We start from the raw sequence: 14,477 nt of genomic DNA on the forward strand, positions 1-14,477 counted from the left end.
CCAGAGGAGCAGGGGGGTAAAACTACACAGGGAGAAGGACTTCTCTAGCTGAACTCTGAAACAATTTGAACGGGGCAAGAAGCCTGCTGGTCAGAACTCAGGGGAGGGCTCAAATTCACTTTGAAGACTCTACAGGTGGGGGAAGTAATAAGACCTTTCTTTTGCAGCTGGGAGGCAGGTAGCCTGGGGCAAGTTTTCAAGCCCGTCTTGTCCTCTGCCTGGAAACAGACTTGGGTCTGTTGTGGGGGACATGGTGGGAGTGAGACCAGCCCTTCACTTTGTGTGGGAGCTGGGTGAAGCCTGTGACTGCTAGCTTTCCCCCACTTCCCTGACAACCTGCATGACTCAGGAGAGGCAGCCATAATCCTCCTAGGTACACAACTCCAGTAACCTGGGAATCTCACCGCCATCCCCCACAGCAGTAGTAGCAAGACCTGCCCAAGGAGAGTCTGAGCCCAGACACACCTAGCCCTGCCCCCACCTGATGGTCCTTCCCTACCCACGCTGGTCACCGAAGACAAAGGGCATATAATCTTGGGAGCTCGAGGGTCCCGCCTACCGCCGGTTCCTCTCTACACTACTATAGCTGATGCTTTCTGGGAAGTGCCACCTTCTGGCAGGAGGCCAACCAGCATAAAAATAGAGCATTAAACCACCAAAGCTGAGAACCCTCACGGAGTCCATTGCACCCCGCTGCCACCTCCACCAGAACAGGCACTGATATCCACGGCTGAGAGACCCATAGACTGTTCACATCACAGGACAATGTGCAGACAACTCCCAGTACCAGCCCAGAGCCAGGCAGACTCACTGGGTGGCTAGACCCAGAGGACAGACAACAATCACTGCAGTTTGGCTCACAGGAAGCTACTTCCTTAGGAAAAGGGGGAGAGTACTACATCAAGGGAATACCACACGGGACAAAAGAATCTGAACCACAGCCTTTAGCCCTAGACCTTCCCTCTGACAGAGCCTACCCAAATGAGAAGGAAACAGAAAACCAACGCTGGTAATATGATAAAACAAGGCTTTTTAACACCCCCCCAAAATCACACCAGTTTACCAGCAGTGGATCCAAATCAAGAAGAAATCCCTGATTTATTTACCTGAAAAAGAAGTCAGGAGGTTAGTTATTAAGCAAATCAGGGAGGCACTAGAGAAAGGCAAAACCCAATGCAAGGAAATCCAAAAAATGATACAAGAAGTGAAGGGAGAAATATTCAAGGAAATAGATAGCTTAAAGAAAAAAACAAAAAATTCAGAGGCTGGGCGCGGTGGCTCACGCCTGTAATCCCAGCACTTTGGGAGGCCAAAGCAGGCGGATCATGAGGTCAGGAAATCGAGACCATCCTGGCTAACATGGTGAAACCCTGTCTCTACTAAAAATACAAAAAATTAGCCAGGCGTGGTGGTGGGTGCCTGTAGTCCCAGCTATTCAGGAGGCTGAGGCAGGAGAATGGCATGAACCCAGGAGGTGGAGCTTGCAGTGAGCCGAGATTGCACCACTGCACTCCAGCCTGGGTGACAGAGTGAGACTCCATCTCAAAAAAAATAAAAAATAAAAAATAAAAAAAATAAATATTCAGGAAACTTTGGACACACTTTAAGAAATGCAAAATGTTCTGGAAAGTCTTAGCAATAGAATTGAACAAGGAGAGGAAAGAAATTCAGAGCTTGAAGACAAGGTCTTCAAATTAACCAAATGCAATAGAGACAAAGAAAAAAGAATGAGAAAATATGAACAAAGCTTCCAAGAAATCTAGGATTATGTTAAACAACCAAACCAAAGAATAATTGGTGTTCCTGAGGAAGAAGAGAATTCTGTAAGCTTGTAAAACATATTTGGGGAAATAATAGGGGAAAACTTCCCTGGCTTTGCTAGAGACCTAGACATGCAAATACGAGGAGCACAAAGAACACATGGGAAATTCATCACAAAAAGATCATCACCTAGGCACATTGTCACCAGGTTATCCAAAGTTAAGACAAAGGAAAGAATTTTAAGATCTGTGAGACAAAAGTACCAAGTAACCTATAAAGGAAAACCTGTCAGATGAACAGCAGATTTCTCAGCAGAATCCTTACAAGACAGAAGGGATTGGGGCCCTATCTTCAGCCCCCTCAAACAAAACAATTATCAGCCAAGAATTTTGTACCCAGTGAAAATAAGCATCATATATGAAGGAAAGATACAGTCTTTTTCAGACAAACAAATGCTGACAGAGTTCGTTGTTACCAAGCCACCACTACAAGAACTGCTAAAAGGAGCTCTAAATTTTGAAACAAATCCTGGAAACACATCAAAACAGAATCTCTTTAAAGCAAAAGTCACACAGGACCTATAAAACAAAAATACATGTTAAAAAACAAAAACAAAAAACAAAAAAACCAAAGCAGACAGGCAACAGAGTATGATGAATGCAATGGTACCTCATATTTCAATACTAACATTGAAAGTAAATGGCCTAAATGCTCCACTTAAAAGACACAACTGCAGAATGGATAAGAACTCACCAACCAACTATCTGCTGCCTTCAGGAGACTCACCTAACACATAAAGACTCACATAAACTAAAAGTTAAGGGATGGAAAAAGGCATTTCCTGTAAATGGGCACCAAAAAACGAGCAGGGGTAGCTATTCTTATTCAGACAAAACAAACTTTAAAGCAACAGCAGTTAAAAGAGACAAAGAGAGAGACATTATAAAATGGTAAAAGGCCTTGTTCAACAGGAAAATATCACAATCCAAACATATATGCACCTAACACTGGAGCTCCCAAATTTATTAAACAATTACTAATAGACTCAAGAAATGAGATAAACAGCAACACAATAATAGTGGGGGACTTGAATACTCCACTGACAGCACTAGACAGGTCATCAAGACAGAAAGTCAACAAAGAAACAATGAATTTAAACCATACCTTGGAATGAATAGATTTAACAGATGTATACAGAACTTCTTTTTTTTTGCAATGGAGTCTAGCTGTGTCACCCAGGCTGGAGTGCAGTGGCACAATTTTGGCTCACTGCCACCTCTGCCTCCCGGGTTCAAGTGATTCTCCTGCCTCAGCCTCCCAAGTAGGTGGGATTACAGGCACCTGCCACCATGCCCAGCTAATTTTTGTATTTTTAGTAGAAATGGGGTTTCATTGTGTTGGCCAGGCTGGTCTCAAACTCCTGATCTCGTGATCCACCTGCCTCAGCCTCCCGAAGTGCTGGGATTGCAAGCATGAGCCACCTTGCCTGGCCGTATACAGAACATTTTATCCAACAACCACAGAATACACATTCTATACAAAAATGCAAGGAACTTTCTTTAAGATAGACCATATGATAGGCCATAAAACAAGCCTTAATATATTTAAGAAAATTTAAATTATATCAAGCACTCTCTCAGACCACAGTAGAATAAAACTGGAAATCAGGCCCAAAAGGAACCTTCAAAACCATGCAAATACATGGAAACTAAATAACCTGCTCTTGAATGAGCATTGGGTCAAAAACAAAATCAAGCTGGAAATTAAAACATTTTTCAACTGAATGACAATAATGACACAACCTACCAAAACCTCTGGGATACAGCAAAGGCAATGCTAAGGGGAAAGTCCATACCCCTAAATGCCCACATCAAAAGGACTGAAAGAGCACAAACTGACCTTCTAAGGACACACCTCAAGGAACTAGAGAAAGAAGAACAAATCAAACTCAAACCCATCAGAAGAAATAACCAAGATCAGAACACAACTAAATGAAATTGAAACATAAAAAACAATAAAAATGATAAATGAAACAAAAGCCTGGTTCTTTGAAAAGATAAATAAAATCAATAGACCATTAGCAAGGTTAACCAAGGAAAGAAGAGAGAAAATCCAAATAACCTCAGTAAGAAACAAAACAGGAAATATTGCAACTGACACCACAGAAATACAAAAGATGATTCCAGGCTACTATGAATACCTTTACGCACATAAACTAGAAAACCTAGAAAAGATGGATAAATTCCTGGAAAAATACAACCCTCCTAGCTTAAATTAGGAATAATTAGATATCCTGAACAGACCAGTAACAAGCAGTGAGATTGAAATGATAATTAAAAAATTTCCAACAAAAAAAGTCCAGGATCAGATGGATTCATAGCAGAATTCTACCAGATATCCAAAGAATTGGTACCAAAACTTTTAACACTATTCCACAAGATAGAGAAAGAAGGAATCCTCCCTAATTAATTCTATGAAGCCAGTATCACCTTAATACCTAAACCAGGAAAGGACAAAACCAAAAAAGAAAACTACAGATCAATATACTTGATAAACATAGATGCTAAAATCCTTAACAAAATACTAGCTGACTAAATCCAACAACATATCAAAAAGATAATCCACCATGATCAAGTGGGTTTCATACCAGGGATGCAGGGATGGTTTAAAATATGCAAGTCAATAAATGTGATACAGCACATAAACAGAATTAAAAACAAAAGTGACATGATTGGAGTGTTGGCAAGATGGCTGAATAGGAACAGCTCTGGTCTGCAGCTCCCAGCGAGACCAGTGCAGAAGGTGGATGATTTCTGCATTTCCAGCTGAGGTACCTGGCTCATCACACTGAGACTGGTTAGACAGTGGGTGCAGCCTATGGAGAGCAAGTAGAAGCAGGGTAGGGCGTTGCCTCACCCAGGAAGTACAAGGGGGTGGGGAACTCCCTCCCCTAGTCAAGGGAAGCCATGAGGGACTGTACTGTGAGGGACTGTGTTATCTGGCCCAGATACTATGCTTTTCCTACAGTTTTCACAACCCACAGACCAGAAGATTCCCTTGGGTGCCTACACCATGAGGGCCCTGGGTTTCAAGCACAAAACTGGGCGGCCATTTGGGCAGACACCGAGGTAGCTGCAGGAGTTATTTTTCTTACCTCAGTGGCTCCTGGAACCACAGCAAGACAAAACTGCTCACTCCCCTGGAAAGGGGGCTGAAGCCAGGGATCTAAGTGGTCTAACTCAGTGGATCCCACTTCCATGGAGCCCAGCAAGCTAAGATCCACTGGGTTGAAATTCTTGCTGCCAGCACAGCAGTCTGAAATCAACCTGGGATGCTCCAGCTTGGTGGGGGGAGGGGCATTTGCCATTACTGAGGCTTGAGTGGGCGTTTTCCCCTCACAACGTAAAGAAAGCCATGTGGGAAGTTAGAAATGGGCAGAACCCACTGTGGTGCGGCAAAGCCACTGTAGCCAGTCTGCCTTTCTAGATTCGTCCTCTCTGGGCAGGCATCATAAAGGTACATAAATCCATGAAGATGAGGAAAACCCAGTGCAAAAAGGCTGAAAATTCCCCAAACCAGAATGCCTCTTCTCCTCCAAAGGATCACACTCCTCACCAGCAAGGGAACAAAACTGGGTGGAGAATGAGTTTGACGAATTGACAGAAGTAGACTTCAGAAGGTGGGTAATAACAAACTCCTTTGAGCTAGAGGAGCATGTTCTAACCCAGTGCAAGGAAGCTAAGAACCTTGATAAAAGATTACATGAACTGCTAACTAGAATAACCAGTTTAGAGAAGAACATAAATGACATCATGGAGCTGAAAAACACAGCAGGAGAACTTCTTGAAGCATACACAAGTATCAGTAGCCAAATCGACCAAGCAGAAGAAAGGATATGAGAGATTGAAGATGAACTTAATGAAATAAAGTGTGAAGACTAGATGAGAGAGAAAAAAAATGAAAAGGAACAAACAAGGCCTCCAAGAAATATGCTATGTGAAAAGACCAAACATACATTTGAGGTGTACCTGAAAGTGATGGGGAGAATGGAACCAAGTTGGAAAACACTCTGCAGGATATTATCCAGGAGAACTTCCCTAACCTAGTAATATAGGCCAATATTCAAATTCAGGAAATACAGAGAACACCACTAAGATACTCCACAAGAAGAGCAACAACAAGACACAGAATTGTCAGATTCACCAAGGTTGAAATGAAGGAAAAAATGTTAAGGGCAGCCAGAGACAAAGGTTGGGTTACCCACAAAGGGAAGCCCATCAGACTAACAGCGGATCTCTCTGCAGAAACCCTACAAGCTAGAAGAGAGTTGGGGCCAATATTCAACATTCTTAAAGAAAAGAATTTTCAACCCAGAATTTCATATCTAGCCTAAATAAGTTTCATAAGTGAAGGAGAAATAAAACCCTTTACAGATAAGCAAATGCTGAGAGATTCTGTCACCACCAGGCCTGCCTTATAAGAGCTACTGAAGGAAGCACTGAATATGGAAGGGAAAACTGGTACCAGCCACTGCAAAAACATACCCAAATCTAAAGACCATCAACACTTTGAAGAAACTACATCAACTAACAGGCAAAATAACCAGCTAGCATCATAATGACAGGATCAAATTCACATATAACAATATTAACCTTAAATGTAAAGGGGCTAAATGACCCAATTAAAAGACACAGACTGGCAAATTGGATAAAGAGTCAAAACCCATCAGTGTGCTGTATTCGGGAGACCCATCTCACATGCAAAGACACACGTAGGCTCAAAATAAAGGGATGGAGGAATATTTACTAAGCAAATGGATAGCAAAAAAAGAAAAAAAAAGCAGGTGTTACAATCCTAGACTCTGATAAAACAGACTTTAAACCAACAAAGATCAAAAAAGATAAAGAAGGGTATTACATAATGGTAAAGGGATCAATGCAACAAGAAGAGCTAACTATCCTAAATATATATGCACTCAATAGAGGAGCATCCAGATTCATAAAGCAAGTTCTTGGAGACCTATAAAGAGACTTAGACTCCCACACAATAATAGCAGGAGACTTTAACACCCCACTGTCAGTGTTAGATCAATGAGACAGAAAATTAACAAGGTTATTTAGGACTTGAACTCAGCTCTGGACCAAACACACCTAATAGACATCTACAGAACTCTCCACCACAAATCAACAGAATATACATTCTTCCCAGCATCACATAGCAGTTATTCTAAAATTCATCACATAATTGGAAGTAAAACACCCTCAGCAAATGCAAAATAATGGAAATCATGATAAACACTCTCTCAGACCACAGTGCAATCACTTAGCACTCAGGATTAAGAAACTCACTCAAAACTGCACAACTACATGGAAACTGAGCAACCTGCTCCTGAATGACTACTGGGTAAATAATGAAATTAAGGCAGAAATAAATAAGTTCTTTAAAACCAATGAGAACAAGAACAAAGACATAACATCTCAGAATCTCTGGTACACAGATAAAGCAGTGTTTGGAGGTATATTTATAGCACTACATGCCCACATGAGAAAGCAGGAAAGATCTAAAATTGACACCCTAACAACAAAATTAAAAGAACTAGAGAAGCAAGAGCAAACAAGTTCAAAAGCTAGCAGAAGACAAGAAATAACTAAGATCAGAGCAGAAATGAAGAAGATAGAGACATGAAAAACCCTTCAAAAAAATCAATGAATCCAGGAGATAGTTTTTTGAAAAGATTAACAAAATAGACCGCTAGCCAGACTAATAAAAAGAAAAGAGAGAAGAATCAAATAGACACAATAAAAAATGGTAAAGGGGAGATCACCGCTAATCCCATAGAAATACAAACTACCGTCAGAGAATAGTATAAACACCTCTATGCAAATAAACTAGAAAATTTAGAAGAAATGGATAAATTCCTGGACACATACACCCTCCCAAGACTAAACCAGGACGAAGTTGAATCTCTGAATAGACCAATAACAGGTTCTGAAATTGAGGCAGTAATTAATAGCCTACCAACCAAAAAAAGCCCAAGACCAGAAGTATTCACAGGCTAATTCTACCAGAAGTACAAAGAGGAGCTGGTACCATTCCTTCTGAAACTATTCCAAACAATAGAAAAAGAGGGACTCCTCCCTAACTCATTTTATGAGGCCAGCATCATCCTGATACCAAGACCTGTCAGAGACACAACAACAAAAAAAGATAATTTCAGACCAATATCCCTGATGAACATCAATGCAAAAATCCTTAATAAAATACTGGCAAACTGAATCCAGCAGCACATCAAAAAGCTTATCCACCGCAATCAAGTCAGCTTCATCCCTGGATGCAAGCCTAGTACCACATGCACAAATCAATAAATGTAATCCATCACATAAACAGAACCAATGACAAAAGCCACAGGAGTATCTCAATAGATGCAGAAAAGTCCTTTGATAAAATTCAACACCCCTTAACGCCAAAAACACTCAAGAAACTAGGTGCTGATGGAACATATCTCAAAATAATAAGAGCTATTTATGGCAAACCCTCAGCCAATATCCTACTGAATGAGCAAAATCTGGAAGCATTCCCTTTGAAAACCAGCACAAGAAAAAGATGCTCTCTATCACCACTCTGATTCAACATAGTATTGGAAATTCTGGCCAGGGCAATCAAGCAAGTGAAAGAAATGAGTATTTGAATAGGAAGAGAGGAAGTCAAATTATCTCTGTTTGCAGATATGATTGTTTACTTAGAAAACCCCATCATCTCAGCCCAAAAACTCCTTGAGCTGATAAGCAACTTCAGCAAATTTCAGGATACAAAATCAATGTGTAAAAATCACAAGCATTCCTATACACCAATAATAGACAAATGGAAAACCAAATCATGAGTGAACTCACATTCACAATTGCTACAAAGAGAAGAAAATACCTAGGAATACAACTTACAAGAGATGTGAAGGACGTCTTCAAAGAGAACTACAAAACACTGCTCAAGGAAATAAAAGAGGACACAAACAAATGTAAAAACATTCCATGCTCATGGATAGGAGAATCAATATCATGAAAATGGCCATACTGCCCAAAGTTATTTAGAGATTCAATGCTATTCCCATCAAGTTACCACTGACTTTCTTCACAGAATTAGAAAAAACTACTTTAAATTTCATATGGAACCAAAAAAGAGCCCATATAGCCAAGACAATCCTAAGCAAAAAGAACAAAGCTGGAGGCATCACACTACCTGACTTCAAACTGTACTACCAGACTACAGTACCCAAAACAGCATGGTACTGGTACCAAAACAGATGTATAGACCAATGGAGCAGAGCAGAGGCCTCAGAAATAACACCACATATCTACAATCATCTGATCTTTGAACAAACCTGACGAAAACAAGCCATGGGGAAGGATTCCCTATTTAATAAATGGTGTTGGGAAAACTGGCTAGCCACATGCAGAAAACTGAAACCACACTCCTTCCTTACACCTTATATAAAAGTTAACACAAGATGGATTAAAGACTTAAACCTAAGACCCAAAACCACAAACACCCTAGCAGAAAACCTAGGCAATACCATTCAGGACATAGGCACGAGCAAAGACTTAATGACTAAAACACCAAAAGCAATTACAGCAAGATCCAAAATTGACAAATGGGCTCTAATTAAACTAAAGAGCTTCTGCACAGCAAAAGAAACTATCATCAGAGTGAACAGGCAACATACAGAATGAGAGAAAATTTTTGCAATCTATCCATCTGACAAATGGCTAATATCCAGAATCTGCAAGGAACTTAAAACAAATTTACAGGAAAAAACAAACAACTCAATCAAAAAGTGGGTGAAGGCTATGAACAGACACTTTTCAAAAGAAGACATTTATGCAGCCAACAAACATGAAAAAGAAGCTCATCATCGCTGGTCATTAGAGAAATACAAATCAAAACCACAATGAGATACCATCTCACACCAGTTAGAATGGCAATCAATAAAAAGTCAGGAAACAACAGATGCTGGAGATGATGTGCAGAAATAGGAACACTTTTACACTGTTGGTGGGAGTATAAATTAGTTCAACAATTGTGGAAGGCAGTGTGGCAATTCCTCAAGGATCTAGAACCAGAAATACCATTTGACCCAGCAATCCTATTACTGGGTATATACCCAAAGGATTATAAATAATTTTACTATAAAGACACATGCACACGTGTGTTTATTGCAGCATTATTCACAATAGCAAGACTTGGAACCAACCCAAAAGCCCATCGATGTTAGACTGGATAAAGAAAATGTGGCACATATACACTGTGGAATACTATGCAGCCATAAAAATGGATGAGTTCATGTCCTTTGCAGGGACATTGATGAAGCTGGAAATCATCATTCTCAGCAAACTAACACAGGAAGAGAAAACCAAACACTGCATGTTCTCACTCATAAGTGGGAGTTGAATAATGAGTACACATGGACACAGGGAGGGGAACATCACACACCAGGGCCTATTGGGGGTTGGGGGCAAGGGAAGGGATAGCATTAGGAGAAATAGCTAATGTAGATGATGGGTTGATGGGTGCAGCAAGCAACCATGGCACATGTATACCTATGTAACAAACCTGCATGTTCAGCACATGTATCTCAGAACTTAAAGTATAATTAAAAACAATCAAACTAAAGGAAACAAAACAAAACAAAAAGATAAGAACAACAAAAATCACATGATCATCTCAATAGAAAAAGCATTAGACAAAATTCAGCTTCCCTTTATGATTAAAACTCTCAGCAAAATTGGCATACAGGTGACATTCCTTCATGTAATAAAAGCCATCTATGACAAACTCACAGCCAACATAATATGGAATGTGGAAAAATTGAAAGCATTCCCTCTGAGAACTGGAGCAAGACAAAGATGCCCACTCTCACTACTCCTCTTCAGCGTAGCACTGGAAGTCCTAGCCAGAACTATCAGACAAGAGAAAGATATAAAAGGCATACAAATTAGTAAAGAGGAAGTCAAACTCTCACTGCTGATGATATGATTGTTTATCTTGAAAACCTTAAACACTCCTCCAGAAAGTTCCTAGAACTGATGAAAGAATTCAGCAATGTTTCCTGATACAAGATTAATGTATGCAAATCAGTAGGTCTTCTATGCACCAACAGCAACCAAGCTGAGAATGAAATCAAGAACTCAACCCCTTTTACAATAGCTGAAAAAAAACCAAACCAAAACAAACAAACAAACAAAAAAACTTAGGAATATACGTAACCAAGGAATCAAAAGACTTCTACAAGGAAAACTACAGAACACTGCTGAAAGAAAGGTGACACAAACAAATGGAAACACATTCCATGCTCAAGAATGGGTAGAATCAATATTGTGAAAATGACCATACTGACAAAAACAATCTACAAATTCAATGCAATCTCCATCAAAATACCACCATCATTATTCACAAAATTAGAAAAAACAATTCTGAAATCCACATGGAACCAAAAAAGAGCCCGCATAGCCAAAGCAAGACTAAGCAAAAAGAACAAACCTGGCGGTATCACACTACCTCATTTCAAACTGTACTATAAGGCCGTAGTCACCAAACCGTATGGTACTGGTATAAAAATAGCACATAGACCAGTGGGACAGAACAGAGAACCCAGAAATAATCCTAAATACCTGCAGCCAACTGATTTTCGACAAAGCAAACAAAAACATAAAGTGGGGAAATGACAACCTTTTCAACAAATGGTGCTGGGATAATTGTCAAACCACATGTAGGAGAATGAAACTGGATCTTCATCTCTTACCTTATACGAAAATCAACTCAAGATGGGTTAAAGACTTAAACCTAAGACCTGAAACTATAAAAATTCTAGAAAATAACATTGGAAAAACCCTCCTAGACATTGGCTTAGACAAGGATTTCGTGACCAGGAACCCAAAAGCAAATGCAATAAAAACAAAGATAAATAGCTAGGTCCTAGTTAAACTAAAGAGCTTTTGCATGGCTGAAGGAACAGTCAGCAGAGTAAACAGACCACCCGCAGAGTGGGAGAAAATCTTCACAATCTATACATCTGACAAGGGAATATATTCAGAATCTACAAAGAACTCAAACAAATCAGCAAGAAAAAACAACCTCATCAAAAAGTGGACTAAGGACATAAATAGACAGTTCTCAAAAGAAGATATACAAATGGGCAACAAACATATGAAAAAATACTCAACATCACTAATGGTCAGGGAAATGCAAATGAAAACCACAATGAGATACCATGTTACTCCTGCAAGAATGGCTATTATCAAAAAATCAAAAAACGGTATATGTTGGCGTGGATGTGGTAATCAGGGAACACTTCTACATTGCTGGTACAGCCAGCAGTGTACTGTACACTAGTACAGCCACTATGGAAACGAGTGTGCAGATTCCTTAAAGAACTAAAAGTAGGACTACCATTTGATAGTTGCATTAAATCAGCATTTGATCCAGCAATCCCACTACTGGATATCTACCCAGAAGAAAAGAAGTCATTATTTGAAAAAGATACTTGCACATGCATGTTTAGAGCAGCACAATTCACAATTGCAAAAACGTGGAACCAACCTGAACGCCCATCAATCAATGAGTGGATAAAGAAACTGTGGTATATATATATGATGGAATACTACTCAGCCATAAAAAGGAATGAATTAACAGCATTTGCCATGACCTGGATGAGATTGGACACTACCATTCTAAGTGAAGTAACTCAGGAATGGAAAACCAAACATCGTATGTTCTCACTGACATGTGGGAGCTAAGTTATAAGAATGCAAAGCATAAGAATGATCCAGGGTGAGGAGCCAAGATGGCCGAATAGGAACAGCTCTGTCTACAGCTCCCAGCGTGAGTGATGCAGAAGATGGGTGATTTCTGCATTTCCAACTGAGGTACCGGGTTCATCTCACTAGGGAGTGCCAGACAGTGGGCGCAGGACAGTGGGTGCAGTGCACTGTGTGCCAGCCAAAGCAGGGCGAGGCATTGCCTCACTCAGGAAGTGCAAGGGATCAGGGAGTTCCCTTTCCTGGTCAAGGAAAGGGGTGACAGACGGCACCTGGAAAATTGGGCCACTCCCATGCGAATACTGTGCTTTTCCGATGGGCTTAGGAAACGGTGCACCAGGAGATTATATCCCGCAACTGGCTCGGAGGGTCCTATGCCCACGGAGTCTCACTGATTGCTAGCACAGCAGTCTGAGATCAAACTGCAAGGTGGCAGTGAGGCTGGGGGAGGGGCACCTGCCATTGCCCAGGCTCGCTTAGGTAAACAAAGCAGCCAGGAAGCTCGAACTGGGTGAAGCCCACCACAGCTCAAGGAGGCCTGCCTGCCTCTGTAGGCTCCACCTCTGGGGGCAGGGCACAAACAAACAAAAAGACAGCAGTAACCTCTGCAGACTTAAATGTCCCTGTTTGACAGCTTTGAGGAGAGCAGTGGTTCTCCCAGCACGCAGCTGGAGATCTGAGAACAGGCAGACTGCCTCCTCAAGTGGGTCCCTGACCCCTGACCCCCGAGCAGCCTAACTGGGAGGCACCCCCCAGTAGGGGCAGACTGACACCTCACACGGCCAGGTACTCCTCTGAGACAAAACTTCCAGAGGAACGATCAGACAGCAGCATTCGCAGATCACGAAAATCCATGGTTCTGCAGACACTGCTGCTGATACCCAGGCAAACAGGGTCTGGAGTGGACCTCTAGCAAACTCCAACAGATCTGCAGCTGAGGGTCCTGTCTGTTAGAAGGAAAACTAACAAACAGAAAGGCCATCCATACCAAAAACCCATCTGTACATCACCATCATCAAAGACCAAAAGTAGATAAAACCACAAAGATGGGGAAAAAACAGAGCAGATAAACTGGAAACTCTAAAAAACAGAGTGCCTCTCCTCCTCCAAAGAAACGCAGCTCCTCACCAGCAATGGAACAAAGCTGGATGGAGAATGACTTTGACGAGTTGAGAGAAGAAGGCTTCAGACGATCAAACTACTCCGAGCTACAGGAGGAAATTCAAACCAAAGGCGAAGAAGTTGAAAACTTTGAAAAAAATATAGACAAATGTATAACTAGAATAACCAATACAGGGAAGTGCTTAAAGGAGCTGATGGAGCTAAAAGCCAAGGCTCGAGAACTACATGAAGAATGCAGAAGCCTCAGGAGCCGATATGATCAACTGGAAGAAAGGGTATCAGTGATGGAAGATGAAATGAATGAAATGAAGCAAGAAGGGAAGTTTAGAGAAAAAAGAATAAAAAGAAACGAACAAAGCCTCCAAGAAATATGGGACTATGTGAAAAGACCAAATCTGCGTCTGATTGGTGTACCTGAAAGTGACGGGGAGAATGGAACCAAGTTGGAAAACACTCTGCAGGATATTATCCAGGAGAACTTCCCCAATCTAGCAAGGCAGGCCAACATTCAGATTCAGGAAATACGGAGAACGCCACAAAGATACTCCTCCAGAAGAGCAACTCCAAGACACATAATTGTCAGATTCACCAAAGTTGAAATGAAGGAAAAAATGTTAAGGGCAGCCAGAGAGAAAGGTCAGGTTACCCACAAAGGGAAGCCCATCAGACTAACAGTGGATCTCTCAGCAGAAACTCTACAAGCCAGAAGAGAGTGGGGGCCAATATTCAACATTCTTAAAGAAAAGAATTTTCAACCCAGAATTTCATATCCAGCCAAACTAAGCT

At 41.0% G+C, this 14,477-nt stretch overlaps 1 long non-coding RNA gene across 4 annotated transcripts in view; it reads left to right on the forward strand.

Annotated features, from left to right (window-relative positions):
• Positions 1-14,477, forward strand: part of LOC115934313 (uncharacterized) — a 415,675-nt gene that overhangs the window by 175,548 nt on the left and 225,650 nt on the right. The window lies entirely within an intron of this gene.

The sequence above is a fragment of the Gorilla gorilla genome, chromosome 3 (assembly GCF_029281585.2).
Source record: "Gorilla gorilla gorilla isolate KB3781 chromosome 3, NHGRI_mGorGor1-v2.1_pri, whole genome shotgun sequence".
Classification (NCBI taxonomy): Eukaryota; Metazoa; Chordata; class Mammalia; order Primates; family Hominidae; genus Gorilla; species Gorilla gorilla.